This window comes from Trichosurus vulpecula, assembly GCF_011100635.1.
Source record: "Trichosurus vulpecula isolate mTriVul1 chromosome X unlocalized genomic scaffold, mTriVul1.pri SUPER_X_unloc_1, whole genome shotgun sequence".
Classification (NCBI taxonomy): Eukaryota; Metazoa; Chordata; class Mammalia; order Diprotodontia; family Phalangeridae; genus Trichosurus; species Trichosurus vulpecula.
The window spans coordinates 7,114,317-7,130,504 of record NW_023494377.1 but is presented as its reverse complement, the minus strand read 5'-3'; the positions used below and the strand labels follow the sequence as shown (position 1 = coordinate 7,130,504).

The 16,188-nt window shown below is 36.5% G+C and overlaps 1 long non-coding RNA gene across 7 annotated transcripts in view; it reads left to right on the top strand.

Annotated features, from left to right (window-relative positions):
• Positions 1–16,188, top strand: part of LOC118833059 — a 74,312-nt gene that overhangs the window by 23,013 nt on the left and 35,111 nt on the right. Inside the window, exon 11 of one of the 7 annotated variants that reach the window (XR_005009276.1) lies at positions 6,707–6,726. The exons of the other annotated variants lie outside the window; for them this stretch is intronic. This is a non-coding gene — a long non-coding RNA (uncharacterized LOC118833059). Of the gene's footprint in view, positions 1–6,706; positions 6,727–16,188 lie in introns of those variants that run through there. 7 annotated transcript variants of the gene reach the window in all.

Here is a 16,188-nt window from a genome sequence, read left to right as displayed (position 1 = left end):
GTGGCAATAGAACTTAGATTTTCAGAGCTAGCATGAGGACTTAAAAATCTCAATGTCATCTCTTTGAGACAATGAGGTTTTTGTTTTTACAGGGGTCAAGGAATATAGTGAGACAGATTAATTGAAACTCCATTAAGATCAAAATTTAGTAGCTAGACCACAGGTTATGGATGAGCCTTAGAACCTAGACTGCAAGAGGTAGGAGAGACTTTCAAAGAAAGAAAGTGGAAGAAGAATAGAGCCATGAAACAATATTTGTCTGAGCTAATGGAACCTTAGTACATAAACTATGGGACCTGAAAGAAGCCATAGAGAAGGGAATGTTAGTTCTGGGAGTGCACCTAGAATGGGGATATCAGAACACTAAGCGACATCAAATGTTGAATTTCCGGTTTGGAATAGAACTAAGTATTATAGAACCTACATTTCAGAGTCGGAAAGGTCCTTAGAATTCTCAGTGGCATCCTTGGGAATATGTGTTATTTTATGTTCTTAAGTCGATAAGGCATGGAGAGAGACAGAATAGTTGAAACCCTCATAAAAAATTATATTTGTGGCTTGAAATGCTACCTTTATTTCCATATAATTTACATCAGAAGAGTGGTGATTATCTGAATTAAAATTTAGCTCCTGAACCACAGAACCCAAGATAGAGGTTTATAATTGAACACCTTATTGGTCTCTATAAAGTATAAACAACCCCCAAGACAAGTGTATCCTAACTCTCAGGTTAGACTTCTATTGATATTCCTCTTATTGGGAATGGATAGAGAGTATTTACTCAGTACCATAATATTTTAAGTGCAAGGTATTTCAAAGAGTGTTGTCTCTTTACTGCTAAGACACATGGGCAGTGCAATAAGAGAAAAATAAACTAATACATCGACAGAATATCATAGGAATGTTTGCCCTTAGAAGACAATGTGTCAGAGTTTTGAGGATCCTGATTATGAAGTGTCATTTATGGGGGAATTTTGCAGGGAGAAAAAGCGTAGAGAGTATAGACTATTAAAGCTTGGTAGGGTAGAACTGCATTATATAAAAAAAATAAAAAAAACTTATAATGATGATCTTTGATTTTGTCCTATGCAGCTCCTTAATTACTCAGTACTATGACTGATATTGACTAGTAATTGCTTATAGCCTACAATAAAATTTGAAGTACAGTGCCTTTAAGTTGTGCCACATCAAATGCTGAGTATGTCATATTGGTGGGGTCTGAATGAAATTAGAGAAGTAAAGGGGGCAAGAGAACTTGCATTTTCAGAGGCAGTATGGGCCATAGAACTCTCAATGTCTTCCTTGAGAAATGAGGTTGGGGTTTTTTGGTTTGTTTTGTTTTTGTTTGTTTTGTTTTGTTCTCAGCTGTCCAAAGTGGGGGGGGGGGGGCGGATAGAGAGAGAGACAGAGAGAGAGAGAGAGAGACAGAGAGACAGAGACAGAGAGACAGAGAGAGACAGAGACAAGACAGGTTAATAGACATTCCAGTGAGATCTTGAAAGAAATTTAGAGTCCAGATTGTGGGATCTAGATGAGCCCTAGAACCTGGAATATGAGAGGGAAGAAGTACTTTGAGGATAGTAAATGTGAGATACTGTCATTATTTCCATATTAGGAGAGTGGAGATTGTCTGAATTAAAACTCAGGTCCCAAACGACACGGCTGAAGGTATATGTTTATAATAGAGTACCTTATTTGTCTCTAAGAAATTAAAACATTCCTCAAAGAAAAGTGCTACCTTGTAGTGTTTTGAGCATGTTGGATTTCTTTTAATTTAACTTAATTTTTCTCATTTACATGTAATTTTTTTAAACATTTCTCTTTTAAAATTTTGAGTTCCAAACTCTGTCCCTCATTCCATCCTCCTTGAGAAGGCAAGCAATTTGACATAGATTATACATGTAAAGTAATGCAAAACGTATTTCCATATTAGTTATGTTGCAAAAGAAAATATACAGACAAAAAATAAAGACAAAGAAAAAGAAAGAAATTTGTTTTTAAAAAAGTATGCTTCAATCTTCATTCAGACTCTATCAGTTCTTTCTCTGGAAGTGGATAACATTTTTCATCATACATCCTTTGGAATTGTCTTGGATCATTGTAAGGCTCAGAACTGCTAAGTCAATCACAGTTGATCATCATACAATGTTGCTGTTATTGTGTATGATGTTCTCCTAGTTCTCACTTCACTTTGCATCAGTTCATATAAATCTTTGCAGGTTTTTCTGAAGCCATCCTGCTCATCATTTCTTATTGCGCAATAGTATTCCATCACAATCATACCACAGTTTGTTCAGCCGTTCCCTGATTGATGGGCATCTTCTCCATTTCCCATTCCTTGCCACAGAAAGAGCTTTTCCTTTTTCTTTGATCTCTTTTGAATACAGACTAGTAGTGGTATTGCTGGGTCAAAGGCACAGTTTTATAGTCCTTTGGGCATAGTTCAAAATTGCTCTCCGGAATGGTTGGACCAGTTCACAACTCCACCAACAGTGCATCAGTGTCTCAATTTTTCCATATCCCCTCCAACATTTGTCATTTTCCTTTTATGTCATGTTAGCCCATCTGATAGGTATGAGGTGATTCCTCAGAGTTGTTTTATTTTGCATTTCTCTAATCAATAGTGATTTGGAACTTTTTTCATATGACTATATAGAAAGCTTTGATTTCTTCTTCTGAAAACTGCCTATTCATCTCCTTTGACCATTTACCAATTGGAGAATGATGTGTATTCTTATAAATTTGACTCAGTTCTCAATATGTTTGAGAAAAGAAACTTTTATCAGAGAAACTTGCTGTGCAATTTTTTCCCAGTTTCTACTTCCCTTCTAATCTTGTCTGCATTGGTTTTGTTTATGTAAAATCTTTTTAATTTAATGTAATCAAAATTATCTGCTTTTCATCCCATCATGCTCTCTATTTCTTGTTGGGTCATAAATTTTTTCCCTTATTTATAGATATGACAGGTATAATTTTCCATGCTCCCCTAATTGCTTATTATATCACCCTTTACATCTAATTCATGTACCCATTTTGACCTTATCTCAGCATGCAGTCTGTGTAGTTTCTGCCAAACTTCTTTGCAGTTTTCCCAGCAATTTTTGTTAAATAGTGAATTCTTATCCCAGAAGCTGGGATCTTTGAGTTTATCAAACACTAGATTACTATGGCAATTTACTACTGTGTATTATGTACCTAATCTATTTTGCTGATCCACCACTCTTGTTTCTTAGCTAGTATCAGATTGTTTTGATGATTACCACTTTGTAATACAGTTTGAGATCTAATATGCTAGGCCACCTTCCTTCACATTTTTTAATTAGGTAGAATTGTCATTTTTATTATATCGGCTTGGCTTACTCATGAGCAGTTAATATTTTCCCAGTTGTGTATATCTGACTTTATTTGCGTGAAAAGTGTTTTATAATTATGTTCACATAGTTCCTGGGTTTGTCTTGGCAGGTAGACTCCTGAGTATTTTATATTGTCTGTAGTTATTTTAAATAATGGAATTTCTCTTTCTATCGCTTCCTGTTGGACTTTATTGGTTTTATAAATATATATATATATATATATATAAAATATATAATTGCTAATGATTTATGGTTTGTATTAAATCCTGCAACTTTGCTGAAGTTGTTAATTATTTCAACAAGTTTTTAGTTGATTCTCTAGGATTCTCTAAGTATGCCATCATATCATCTACAAAGAGTAATAGTTTTGTTTCCTCATTGCCTATTCTAATTCTTTTGATTTTTTTCTTGTCTTATTGCTATAAACTAGCATTTCTAGGACAATATTGAATAATATTGGTGATAATGGGTATTCTTGCTTCACCCATGATCTTACTGGAAAGGCTTCTAGCTTATCTCCATTATAGATAATGCTTGCTGATGGTTTTAGGTAGATACTACTCATCATTTTAAAGAAAACTCCATTTATTCCTATGCTTTCTAGTGTTTTAATAGGAATGAGTATTGTATTTTATCACAAGCTTTTTTCCTTCTGTTGAGATAATCACGTATTTTTTGTTAGTTTTGGTATTGATATAGTCAATTATGCTGATAGTTTTCCTAATCTTGAACCAGCCCTGGTCATAATGTATGATCTTTATGACATATTGCTTTAATCTCTTTGCAAGTATTTTATTTAAAAAATTTGCATCAGTATTCATTAGGGAAATTTGTCTATGGTTTTCTTTCTCTGTTTTTGCTCTTCCTGGTTTAAGTATCAGCCCATATTTGCGTCATAAAAAGAATGTGGCAGGACTCCTTCTTTTCTTGTTTTTCCAAATTGTTTATATAGTACTGGGATTAATTGTTCTTTAAATGTTTCATGGAATTCACTTGTGAATCTATCTGGTCCTGGAGATTTTTCTTAGGGAGATTATTGATGGCTTGTTCAATTTCTTTTTTTAAGAGACAGCATTAAGTATTAAGTATTCTATTTTCTCTTCTCTTACTCTGGGCAATTTATATTTTTGTAAATATTCACCTGTTTCACTTAGACTGTTAGATTTATTGGCATGTAATTGGGCAAAATAGCTCCTAATAATTGTGTTAGTTTCCTTTTCATTGGTAGTCCTTTTCATTTTTGATATTGGTAATTTGGTTTTCTTCTTTCTTATTTTTAATCACATTAAGAAATAGTTTATTTTATTGGTTTTTCCTAAAACCAGCTCCTAGTTTTATTTATTAGTCCAATGTTTTTCTTAAATCAGTGTTTCAGGATTTCCAATTTGGTGTTTAATTAAGGATTTTTAAGTTGGTTTTTTTTCTAGTTTTTTTTTTAATTGCATGCCCAGCCAGGTTAGATTTCTAATGATATGCCTGTTTTTGGAACGGATCTAGATTATTTACTCTCTACCATAAGTTTATAAGTATAAAATGCATTTGAAAGAGTGGCTACTTGGGCTGTCACTTTAATACTAAGAACTATGGGCAGTGCAATAAGAGAAAAATTAACAAACAAATAAATGGTTAGAATATCATAGTCAAGTGTCCCTTAGAAGAGAATGTGTCAGAGCCATGAGGGTCCTTAGCACATAGAAAGGCTTGGTTGGAAGGTTCAATTTACAGGAGAGTTTTCCAGGTAGCAGAGAGATTCACGTACAGAATATTAGAGCTGAGAGGGCAGAACTGCATGATATGAAAAAGAAAAAGGTCATCAGTTTGATTTTTGCAGATCCTTGATTACTTCTTTTGGTAATCACTAGGGAGCATTTATCACCCACATTTCAAAGGGAACACCTAGAATGCTGAATGTCTGATCTGGAAAGGGTCTGAAATTAGAAAGGGAAGGGCGGGAGTGGGGGGTAATAGAACTTCAATTTTCACAGGCAATATGGGCTGTCAGACCATCCATAGTTTCCTTTTAGTTATGGCCTTGTATTCTCAGGGCACCAGGGCATGGAGAAAGACAGGTTACATGAAACCCTACTAACAAAAGATTTGTAGCTTGAAATGTTTCCTCTATTTCCATATAATTTATATCCAGAGAGTGGTTATCGTCTGAACTAAAACTCAGATCCCAGACCACATAGTGAGAGGTATAAGTTTGTCATTATGATTTGATACAACTCCAAGTAACAATCTGCCAACAAAACACATGATTCCTTTTGGTGCCCTGATTGATTAAGGCTGCTATTGATATTCCTGTAATTGGGAATAGATGGAGAATATTGACTCACTACTATAAAGTACTAAGTATAAAACATTTCAAAAAGAGACCATTTGTACTGTTCCTTTAGAACTAAGACCTATGGGCAGTGCACTAAGAAAAAAATAAACCACTAAATGGATGTAATATCACAGAACAGTTAGTATGAGAGCTAGGAGGATCCTTAGCACATAGAAAATCTTTACTGGGAGGTGCCATTCAAGGGAGAATATTCTAGGTATAATTGGGCTTAGAGTAAAGACTATTAGAGCTGGGAAGAAAGAAATGCAAAATAATAAAAAAAAAACAAGGTCATCAATTTGATTTCTTGCTGACCCTTGATTACTCAATATTGCTAATTACTGGCAACGACTATGGCTATTTATTGCCTCTAATAGCTTTTGAAGAAGAGTACACTTAAAAGGGAGCACACAGAATGCTGAACGTCCAATCTCAGAGGGAAATGAAATTAGAGAGATAATAAGGATGATACTACTTGGATTTTCAGAGGCAGTATAGGGCATAGAACTTTCCATTTCATCCTTGAGAAGAAGAATTATTTTATGTTTTCAAGGGCCCCAGGGCATAGAGAGAGACAGATTACATAAAACTCATAACAATGGATGTTTTTGAACTGAAATTCTACCCTTATTCCCATATAATTTATATAAGGAGAGTGGTAATTGTCTGAATTAAAATTCAGGTCACAGATCACAGAGCGAAAGGTATAAGTTTAACATCTTGAGCCTTATATGGCTCCCGGAATTAAAAAAATCCCTTCACAAGACAAGTGATTCCTTGTAGTGCCCTGAACAGGGAAAGCTGCTATGGCTATTCCTATTATTGGGAATGGGTAGAGAATATTTATTGCCTACAATAGCTTTTGAAGAACAGTAAATTTAAAAGGGAACTAATACATTGCTAAATGTCTGCTTTAAGAGGGGTTTGAAATTACAGAAATGAGAGGGGTAATAGAACTTAATTTTTCAGAACTATAGAAATCCCAGTGTCATCCCTGGGAAGATAGGTTTTATTTTTATGTTCCCAGGTGGTGAAGGAAGAGAGACAGAGACAGAGAGAAAAAGAGAGACTCCAGAGAGAACTTGGAAGAAATTTAGAATCTAGACTGCAGGATCTAGATGAGCCCTGGAACCTGGAATAAGAGAGGTAGGAAGGAATTTCACGAAAAAGAATGTGGGAAGACAGAGCCATAGAACAAAATAGTCCGAGCCAGTGGGACTTAGTACACAGACTATTCGACCAGAGGGTAGCTTTAGAGAAGTGAATGTAAACACTGGGAAGGCTCCTAGGATATGGGATGATGTCAGAGCAGGAGAGCCTGTAGAGTGTTGAATTTCCATTTTGAAACTGTTCTGAAAGAACAGAGCCAGAGGTTCAATAGAACCAAGATTTTCAGAGCTAGAAGAGGCATTAAAATGCTCAGTGGCATTCTTTAGAACTTTTTTTCCTATATGGAGAGTGTGATTGTCTGAGTTAAAACTCAGATGCCATACCTCACAGCCAGATGTTTAAGTTTGTTATTGAGGGCATTATGGTCTCCATGAAGTAAAAACAATCCCCTGACAAGACAAGTGATCCTTTGTAGTTACCTGATCATGTTGGACTTCATTCATTTTCCTCTTATTCTGAATGTATCCAGAATATTTACTCACTACCATAAGGTTTAAATGCAAGACATTTCATGGGAAGATCATTTGTCCTATCACTTCATGACTAAGATGCATGGGCAGTGCAGTAAGAAAAAAAATAAACCAGTAAGTGGATAGACTATCATAGGTGTTTTCCCTTAGAACATATAGTGTCAGACCTATGAGGATCCTTAGTACATAGGAAGTCTTTTGCCTCCAATAGCTTTTGAAGAATAATCCTTAAAGGGAGCCCACAGAATGCTAACTATCTGATGTAATGGTGCTCTCAAATTAGAGAGGTCACAGGGACGATAGAGCTTAAATTTGCTTTGAGAAGACAAGGGTTTTATGTTAGTGGGTAGCCAAGAAATAGCGAAAGACATATTAACTGAAATTCAGTTAAGGTCCTTAAAGTGATCTGAAATCCAGACCATCTGATCTGGATGAGCCCTAGAACCTGGAATATAAGACATAGGAAAGAGTTTTCAAGACAGAAAGTGGAAGAAAGGCATAGAGATTAAAAACAATAGTATGAGCCAGTGGGACTTGAGAGCAGCCATAAGGAAGAGAATGTGACCTCTGGGTGGCCATCCAGGACAAGGGATATTAGAGTAGGAAAGCCTCTTGAATGTTCAAATTCTGGTTTGGAAATGTTCTGAAAAAACAGAGGTAGGAGGTGTTATAGAATCTAGATTTTCAGAGCTGGAATGGGTAGAAATCCCAATGGCGTTCTTGAGAACATGGTTTTCTTTATGTTCTCAGGCCATCAAGGCATGAAGAGAGACAGGATAACTGAAACCCTAGTAACAAAGGATAGTTTTGGCTCAAAATGCTACCTTTATAACCATATATAGAATTTAAATCAGTAGAGAAGTGATTGTCTGACTTAAAACACGGGGTCCAAACCACCAGCCAAAGATATAAGTTTATAATCAAGTATCTCATATGGCCTGAACAAGGAAAAACAATCCCCTTCCAAAAGGTGATTCCCTATAGTACCCTGATCAGATAAGATTGCTATTGATATTCTTCTTATTGGGAATGGATAGAGAGCATTTACTCCCTACCATAATCTTTTAAGTACAAGTCATGTCAAAGAGATCAATTGTACTGTCACTTTACAGCTAAGACTTACAGATAGTGCAAAACGTGAGAACTAAACAAAGCACAAAATGAATAAAATATCATAGGAGGGTCTGCTCTTAGAAGAGAACGTGTCAGAGGCATGAGGGTCCTTAGCACATAAAAAGACCTGATTGGGAGGCACAATTCATGGGAGAATTTTCCTAGGAGAAGAGAGCTTTGAGTACAGAATATTTGGGGAGGGGTGTAGAACTGCACACTATTAAAAAAGGAAAAGGTAATTAATTTGATTCTTTGCAGATCCTCAATTACTAATGACTGCTATTAGTAATGACTAGGAGCATTTATTGTCCACAGTAACTTTTAAAGAACAGTACATTTAAAAGGGAGCCATAGAATGCTCAATGTCTGATCTTGGAGGGGTCTGAGATTAGAGACATAAAAGGAGCAATAGAACTTGGATCTTCAGAGGCATTGTGGGCCATAGAGTTCTCCATGTCATTCTTGAGAAGAGGGGCTATTTTATCTTTTCATGGCACTGGGGCAGGAAGATAGACTGGTTGAATCACACCCTAGTAACAAAGGATATTCCTGTCTTGAACTGCTACTTTTATTTCCACAAATTTATATCAGGAAAGTGGTAATCATCTGAATTAAAACTAAGGTCTTAGACAAAAGAGCCAAATGTATACGTTTCTCACTGAGGACCTTATATGGCTCCAAGTAATAAAAACAATCCCCCAACAGTGCCCTGATCAGGTAACATTGTTATTGATATTCTCATTATTGAGAATGGAAGGGAGAGTACTGACTCACTATCATATGGTATTAAGTACAAGGAATTTCAAAGAGAGACTATTTGAGCTGTGATTTTACTACTAAAACCTATGGGCATGAATTAAGAGAAAAATAAATGAATAAATGAATAAGAGTCACCCCTTAGGAAAAATGTGATAGAGCTCTGAGGGCTCTTAGCATATAGAAAGTCTTAACTAGGAGGTGCCATTCAGGCAGAACTTTCCAGGGAGAAGAGAGCTTCAAGCACAGACTATTAGAGCTGGGAGGGCAGAACTGCATCATATAAATATAGGATAAAATATGGTCATCAATATGATTCCTTTCAGTTCCTTGATTACAGAAGATTGCTATTGGTATTGACTAGGGAATATTTATTGCCTACAATAATTTCTGAAGAACAGTGCATTTAAAAGTTAGCTCATATTATTCTGGAAGTCTGATGTAAGAGGGCTCTTAAATTAGAGAGGTAGGAGGGACAATCAGACTTAGATTTTGAGAGTCAACATAGGCCATGGAAATCTCAATGTCATCCTTGAGAAGATGGGTTTGGTTTTTTTAATGTTTACAGTGGGGCGAGGAGTAGAGAGAGAATGGTTAAACTCCAGTACGAGCATGGAAGAAGTTTAGAATCCAGACTGTCTGATTGCAGCAAGTTCTAGAATCTGGAATGTGAGAGGCAGGAGGCAATCTTTTAGAATGAAATTGGGAGGACAAAGCCATAGAACAAAAATAGTCTAAGCCAGTGGAAGTTTAGTATGTAGACTATGGGACCTGAGAGAAGCCATAGAGAAAAGAATGTGAGAAGTGAAAGGGCTTCTGGAACAAGGGATATCGGAGCATGAGAGCCTACAGGATGCTGGATTTCTTATTTGGAACTGTTCGGAAAGAACAGACCTAAGAAGTGAGATAGAACCTTGATTTTCAGAGCTTGAAGGGGCCTCAGTACACTCAATAGCATCCTTGAGAACCTGGGTTTCTCTATGTTCTCAGCACTAAGGCATGTTTAATTGAAACCCTACTAAAGAGAAATATTTGTAACTTGAAATGCTATATTTATTTCCACATAATTTATATCAGGAGAATAGTGATTGCCTGCATCAAAACTCAGGTTGCAGAACAGAATATCATATATATATATATATATATATATATCTACAATATATATATATATATATATCTACAATAAGAATTAAAAACAATCCCCTGACAAGACTAGTCATACCCTGTAGTGCCCTGATCAGATAATGCTGCTGTTCATATTCCCATATTGGGAATGGATGGAGAGTATTTACTCACTACCATAAGGATTAAGTGCGGTTCACTGTCACTTTATGACTAAGCACCATGGGTAGTGCAGTAAGAGAAAAAAATTTTAGTTTATTTTTATTTTTAGTTTACAACACTTGGTTCCACAAGTTTTGGGGTTCCAAATTTTTCTCCCCCTCCCCCACCCCCCCAAGATGGCCTGTAATCCGATATTGGTTCTACATATACCTTCACATTAAACTTATTTACGCAATAGTCAAGTTGTAAAGAAGAATTATAACCAACGGAATGAATCATGAGAAAGAAGAAACAAAACCAAAAAAAAGGGAGGGAAAAGAGAGAGTAAATAGTTTACCTCAATCTGCATTGAGACGCCATGATTCTTTCTCTGGAGTCTTTCTCATGAGTCTTTTAGAGCTGTATTTGAGAAAAAAAATTTAAAAAGATAAATGGATAGAACATCATAGGAGGGTTTGCCCTTACAACATGAATGACAAGGATGAGAGTCCTTAGCACAAAGAAAGGCTTGTTTAGGAGCCAAGGAGAAGAGATAAATTAAATAAAACTCCAGTTAGAAGTGGACGAAATTTAGAGGATTGACCATTGGATCTGGATTAGTCATAATCCTGGAGTATCAGATATTTGGAGAGACTTTGAAAGAAAAAAAATTGAGATATAGACAGAACCAAGGGATACAAGATAGTTGGAGCCAGGGGGGATGAGTATATAGAACTTGGGCCATGAGAATAGCCAGAGAGGAGAAAACGTGAGAGCTTGGAAGACACCAAGAACAAGGGATGTCAGAGGAAGGGAGCACATAGAATGCAGAATTTCTGGTGTGACAGGGTTCCAAAAGCACAGAGCTGTGAGGTACTATAGAACCTATATTTTCTGACCTGGAAGTCACCTTTAGAGCTCCCAATGGCATCTTTCAGAAGATGGATTTGGTTTATGTTCTCAGGACACCAAGGCATGTAAAGATACAGGTTAATTGAAACCCTAGAATCAAAGAATATTTGTGGCTTGAAATGTTACCATGTTTTCCATATAATTTATATCAGGTGAGTGGTGATTATCTGAATTAAAACTCAGGTCCCCATTCATACAGCCAAAGGTTTAAGTTAATAATCAAATACCTTATATGGCTCCAAGAAATAAAAATAATCACCCAAGACAAGTGATTCTTTGTAGTGTAATGCTGATCAGGTTAGACTTCTATTGATTTTCCTGCTGTTCAGAAAATATCCAGAGCATTTATTCACTATCATAGTGTTTCAAGTACAAGCCATTTCAAAGAGAGGCCATTTCTATGTCATTTTATGACTAAGACTTATATGGGCAGTAAGAGAAAAACAAACCAATATATGGATAGACTATCAGAGGTGCATTTATATTTAGAAGTTAACATGTCAGAGCTCTAAGATTCCTTAGCACATAGAAAGACTTGGTTGGAAGATGCCATCCATTAGAAAAATTGCCAAATATATGAGAACTTAGAGTACAGGGTATTAGAGTGAGGAGGGTAGAACTGCACAACATTAAAAGAACAACAACAAAATGATCATTGACTTGATTCCTTGCTGATCTTTGATTACTCAGTACTGCTATTGATAATGACTAGGGAGCCTTTATTGCCCAGAATATCTTTGGAAGTACAGTGCATTTAAGATGGAGCACCTGGAATGCTGAATGTCTTGTCTCAGAGGGATGTGAAATTAGAGAGGGAAGAGGAGGGAGAGAACTTAAATTTTCAGAGGCATTGTGGGCCATAGAATATTCCATGTCATCCTTGGGAAAATGAATTATTTTCTGTTTGAATGTCGACAAGACATGGAGAGAGACAAGTTTATTGAAGCTCTAGTAAGAAATTATATTTGTGGTTTGATATGCTGTCATTATTTCCATACAGTATATATCAGGAGAGTGTGATTGTCTGGATTAAAATTCAGGTACCAGACTACACACCAAAATTATAAGTTTGTCATTGAGAGCCTTATTTGACTCTTAAGAAGTAAAAACAATCCACTGAGGCAAGTGATTCCTTGTACTGATTCTGTCCAACCCTGATCAGGTTAGACTTCTATTGGTACTCCAGTTATTCAGAGTGGGTCACGATATTGACTCACTAACATACTAAGTGCAAGATATTTCAAAGAGAGACCATTTGTGCTGTCGCCTTATAATGAACACCCATGGGCGGTGCAGTAAGAGAAAAAGAAACTGATGAATGGACAGACTATCATTGGAGGGTCTGCCTTTACAGCATATGGTGTCTGAGCTGTGAGGGTTCTCAGCACATAGAAAAGCTTGACTGGTTTGTCATTCAAGGGAGAATTCTCCAGGTACGAGAGCTTAAAGACTATTAGAGTTGGCAGAACAGAACTGCATGATAGAAAAATAAAAAAGCCTCCCTTCCCCTCATCAAGTGGTCATCAATTTGCTTCCTTTCAGTTCCTTGATTACTTAAGACTGATATTATTTATCAAGGAGTATCTATTACCTACAATAACTTTTGAAGAATGGTGCCTTTAAAAAGCAGAACATTGAATGAAATTTAGAATCTAGACTGCCAGATATGGACAAGCCTTAGAACCTGGAATATGAGAGGTAGGAGGGAGTTTCAAAGACAGAAAGTAGGAGAAGGACATAGCCATAGAACAAAAATAGTGTGGGCCAGTTGACCTTAGTATGTAGAGTATGCATTCTGAGAGTAGCTATAGGAAAGAATTTTAGAATTGGGAGGGCACCTAGAACTAGGGCTATCAGAGCAGGAGAACACATAGAATGTTGAATTTCTGGTTTGGAACTGTTCAGAAAGAACAGAGCTAGGAAGTTATCACCTAAATTTTCAGAGCTAGAAAGAGCCTTAAAATTCTCAATGGCATCCTTGAAAACATGGGTTATTTTATGTTCTCATGCCTTTTCAAGGCATGGAGAGAGACAGATTAATTGAAACCTTTGTTAGAAATGGTATTTGTGTCTTGAAATGCTACCTTTATTTCCACACAATATATATTGGGAGAGTGATAATTTTCTACATTAAAACTCAGGTACCAGACCACACAGGCAAATGTATAAATTTATCAAGAGCCTTATGTTTCTAAGAAATAAAAATAATCTACCAATACAACAAAATTCCTTATAGTGCCCTAATCAGACTGGACTTAAATTGGTTTTCCTATAACTAGAAATGGATCAAAAGTATTTCATTTCCACCATAAAGCATCAGTGATAAGGCATTTCAAAATGAGACTGTGCTGTCACTTTATGACTAATTCCCATGATCAGTGCAGTAAAAGAAAAATAAATCAATAAATGGATAAAATATGGGACAGTTTGCCCTTAGAACAGATAGTGTCAGACTATGAGGTTCCTTAGTACCTAGAAAAGCTGGACGCTGAGAGGTGCCATTCAAGGCAGAATATTTCAGGTAAAAGAGAGATTAGAATACATACTATTAGAGCTGGGAGGGCAGAACTGCATCATATCAAAATAGGAAAAAAATTGGTAATCAATCTGATCAGGTTGATGAATCAATCAATCTGATCCTTGCAGATTCTTGATTACTTCTGACTGCACTGGGTAATGACCAGGAAGTAGTTGCGTCTGCTAACTACCGAAGTACATTGCATTTAGAAGGGTATATATGTAGTATGTTAATTGTATGATGTAGAAGGGGTCTTACAGAGGTAAGAGGGCAATAGAATGTTGATTTTCAGAGCCATTATAGGTTATAGAAATCTCGTCATCCTTGACAAAATGGTTATTTTTTATGTTCTTAGCTGGCTAATAGAGGCAGGTTAATTGAAACTCCAAGTAGAGCTGGACAAAATTTAAAGTGTATCTAGTGTGACTGAATCTAGAGGAACCTACCCTGGAGTGTCAGAGATAGGAGTGACTTTGGAAGACAAAAATTAGGAGATGGACAAAGCCAGAGGACAAAAAATTCTCCTGATGTACTGGTCATAAGCACATTGAGCATCAACCTTAAGAGTAGCCAGAGAGGAGAAAATGTGAGAGCTGGGAGGATACCTAGAACAAGAGATACCAGAGCCAAGGAGCACATAGAAAGTAGACTTCCTGGAGTGGAAGAGTGCCAAAAGGAGAGAGCTAACAGGATAGAACCTTCATTTGTTGTTAATTTGTTTCTGTTGTGTCAGACTCTTTGAGACCCCATTTGGGGTTTTCTTGGCAGAGATATTGGAGTAGTTGCCATTTTCTTCTCCAGTTCATTTTACAGCTGAGGAAACCGAGGCAAACAGGGTTAAGTGACTTGCCCACGGTCAGACAGCATTGTCTAAGGTCAGATTTGAACTCAGGAAGGTGAGTCTTCCTGACTCCTGGCCTGGCACCCTATTCACTGCTGCACCACCTAGCTACCTAGAACCGACATTTTCAGAGCTAGAAGGGGCCTTAGAACTCTAAATGGCATCCTTTAGAAGAAGGATTTTTTTAAAAAATGTTTTCAGGGCACCAAAGCATGGAGAGAGACAGGTTAATTGAAATCCTGGGAACAAAGGATATTTATGGCTTGAAATGCTACCTTTATCACCTTATAATTTATATCAGGAGACTAGTAATTGCCTGAATTAAAACTCAAGTCTCCAACCACACAGCCAAATCCGTAAGTTTATAACCTAGTACCTTAGTATGCCTCCAAAAAATAAAAACAATCTTCCAAGACAAATAATTCCTGGAAGTATAATGATCAAGTTAGACTTCTATTGATATTTCTGGTATTGGGAATTAATCAGTAGTATTTACTCACTACCATAAGGTTTTAAGTCCAAGGTATGCCAAAGAGAGACCGTTTGTACTGTCATTTTACTACTACGACCTATAGGCAGTGCAGTAAGAAAAAAAACAAACTGATAAATAGATAGAATACGATAGCCTGGGGGCTTTTACTACATAGACTTTGGGACCTCAGAGTAGCCATAGAGAAGAGAATGTGAGAGCTAGGAGGATACCTAGAACAAGGGATGTTACAGGAAGAGAACACAGAATAGGGAATTTCTTGTGTGGGAGGATTCTGTAAGAACAGAGCTAGGAGGTGTGATAGAACCAAATTTTCAGAGCTGAAGGGGCCTTAGAACTCTCATTTTCAAGATTTAGAAAGATCATGGAAGATATGGAAAGGAAAAAAGATCACTGGATTATTGAAGGAAGGGGAGGGCTACAGGAGGAAAGTTGAGGTGCTGTAAGAATAAAATGTACCAAAAAATATTTAAAAGATAAAAAAAGAGCTGTCATTTTCATCTTTAATAACATGGGTTTTTTTTTTGAGTTCTCAGGGTGCCAAGGCATGCAGAGAGACAGGTTAAATGATAACCTAAAAATGAAGGACATTTGTGGCTTGAATTGGTTACATATATTGAGATTTTATATATATATATGTATGTATGTATAATGAGAGTGGTGACTGGATTAAAACTGAAGTCTCAGACCACAGAGCCAAACACACACACACACACACACACACACATATATATATATAAAAGTTTATGATCAAGAACTCCACATTATAAAAAACACGAACATGATCATCAATTTCATTCTATGCAGATACTTGATTACTAAGTACTGCTAGTGGCAATGTCTAGGAAGAATTTATTGCCCACAATAACTTTTGAAGTACTGTTCCTTTAAAAGGGAGCACATTGACTGCTGAATGTCTGAAATTAGACAGGTAAGAAAGACAGTAGAATTTAGATTATTTTCAGAGCATACTTGG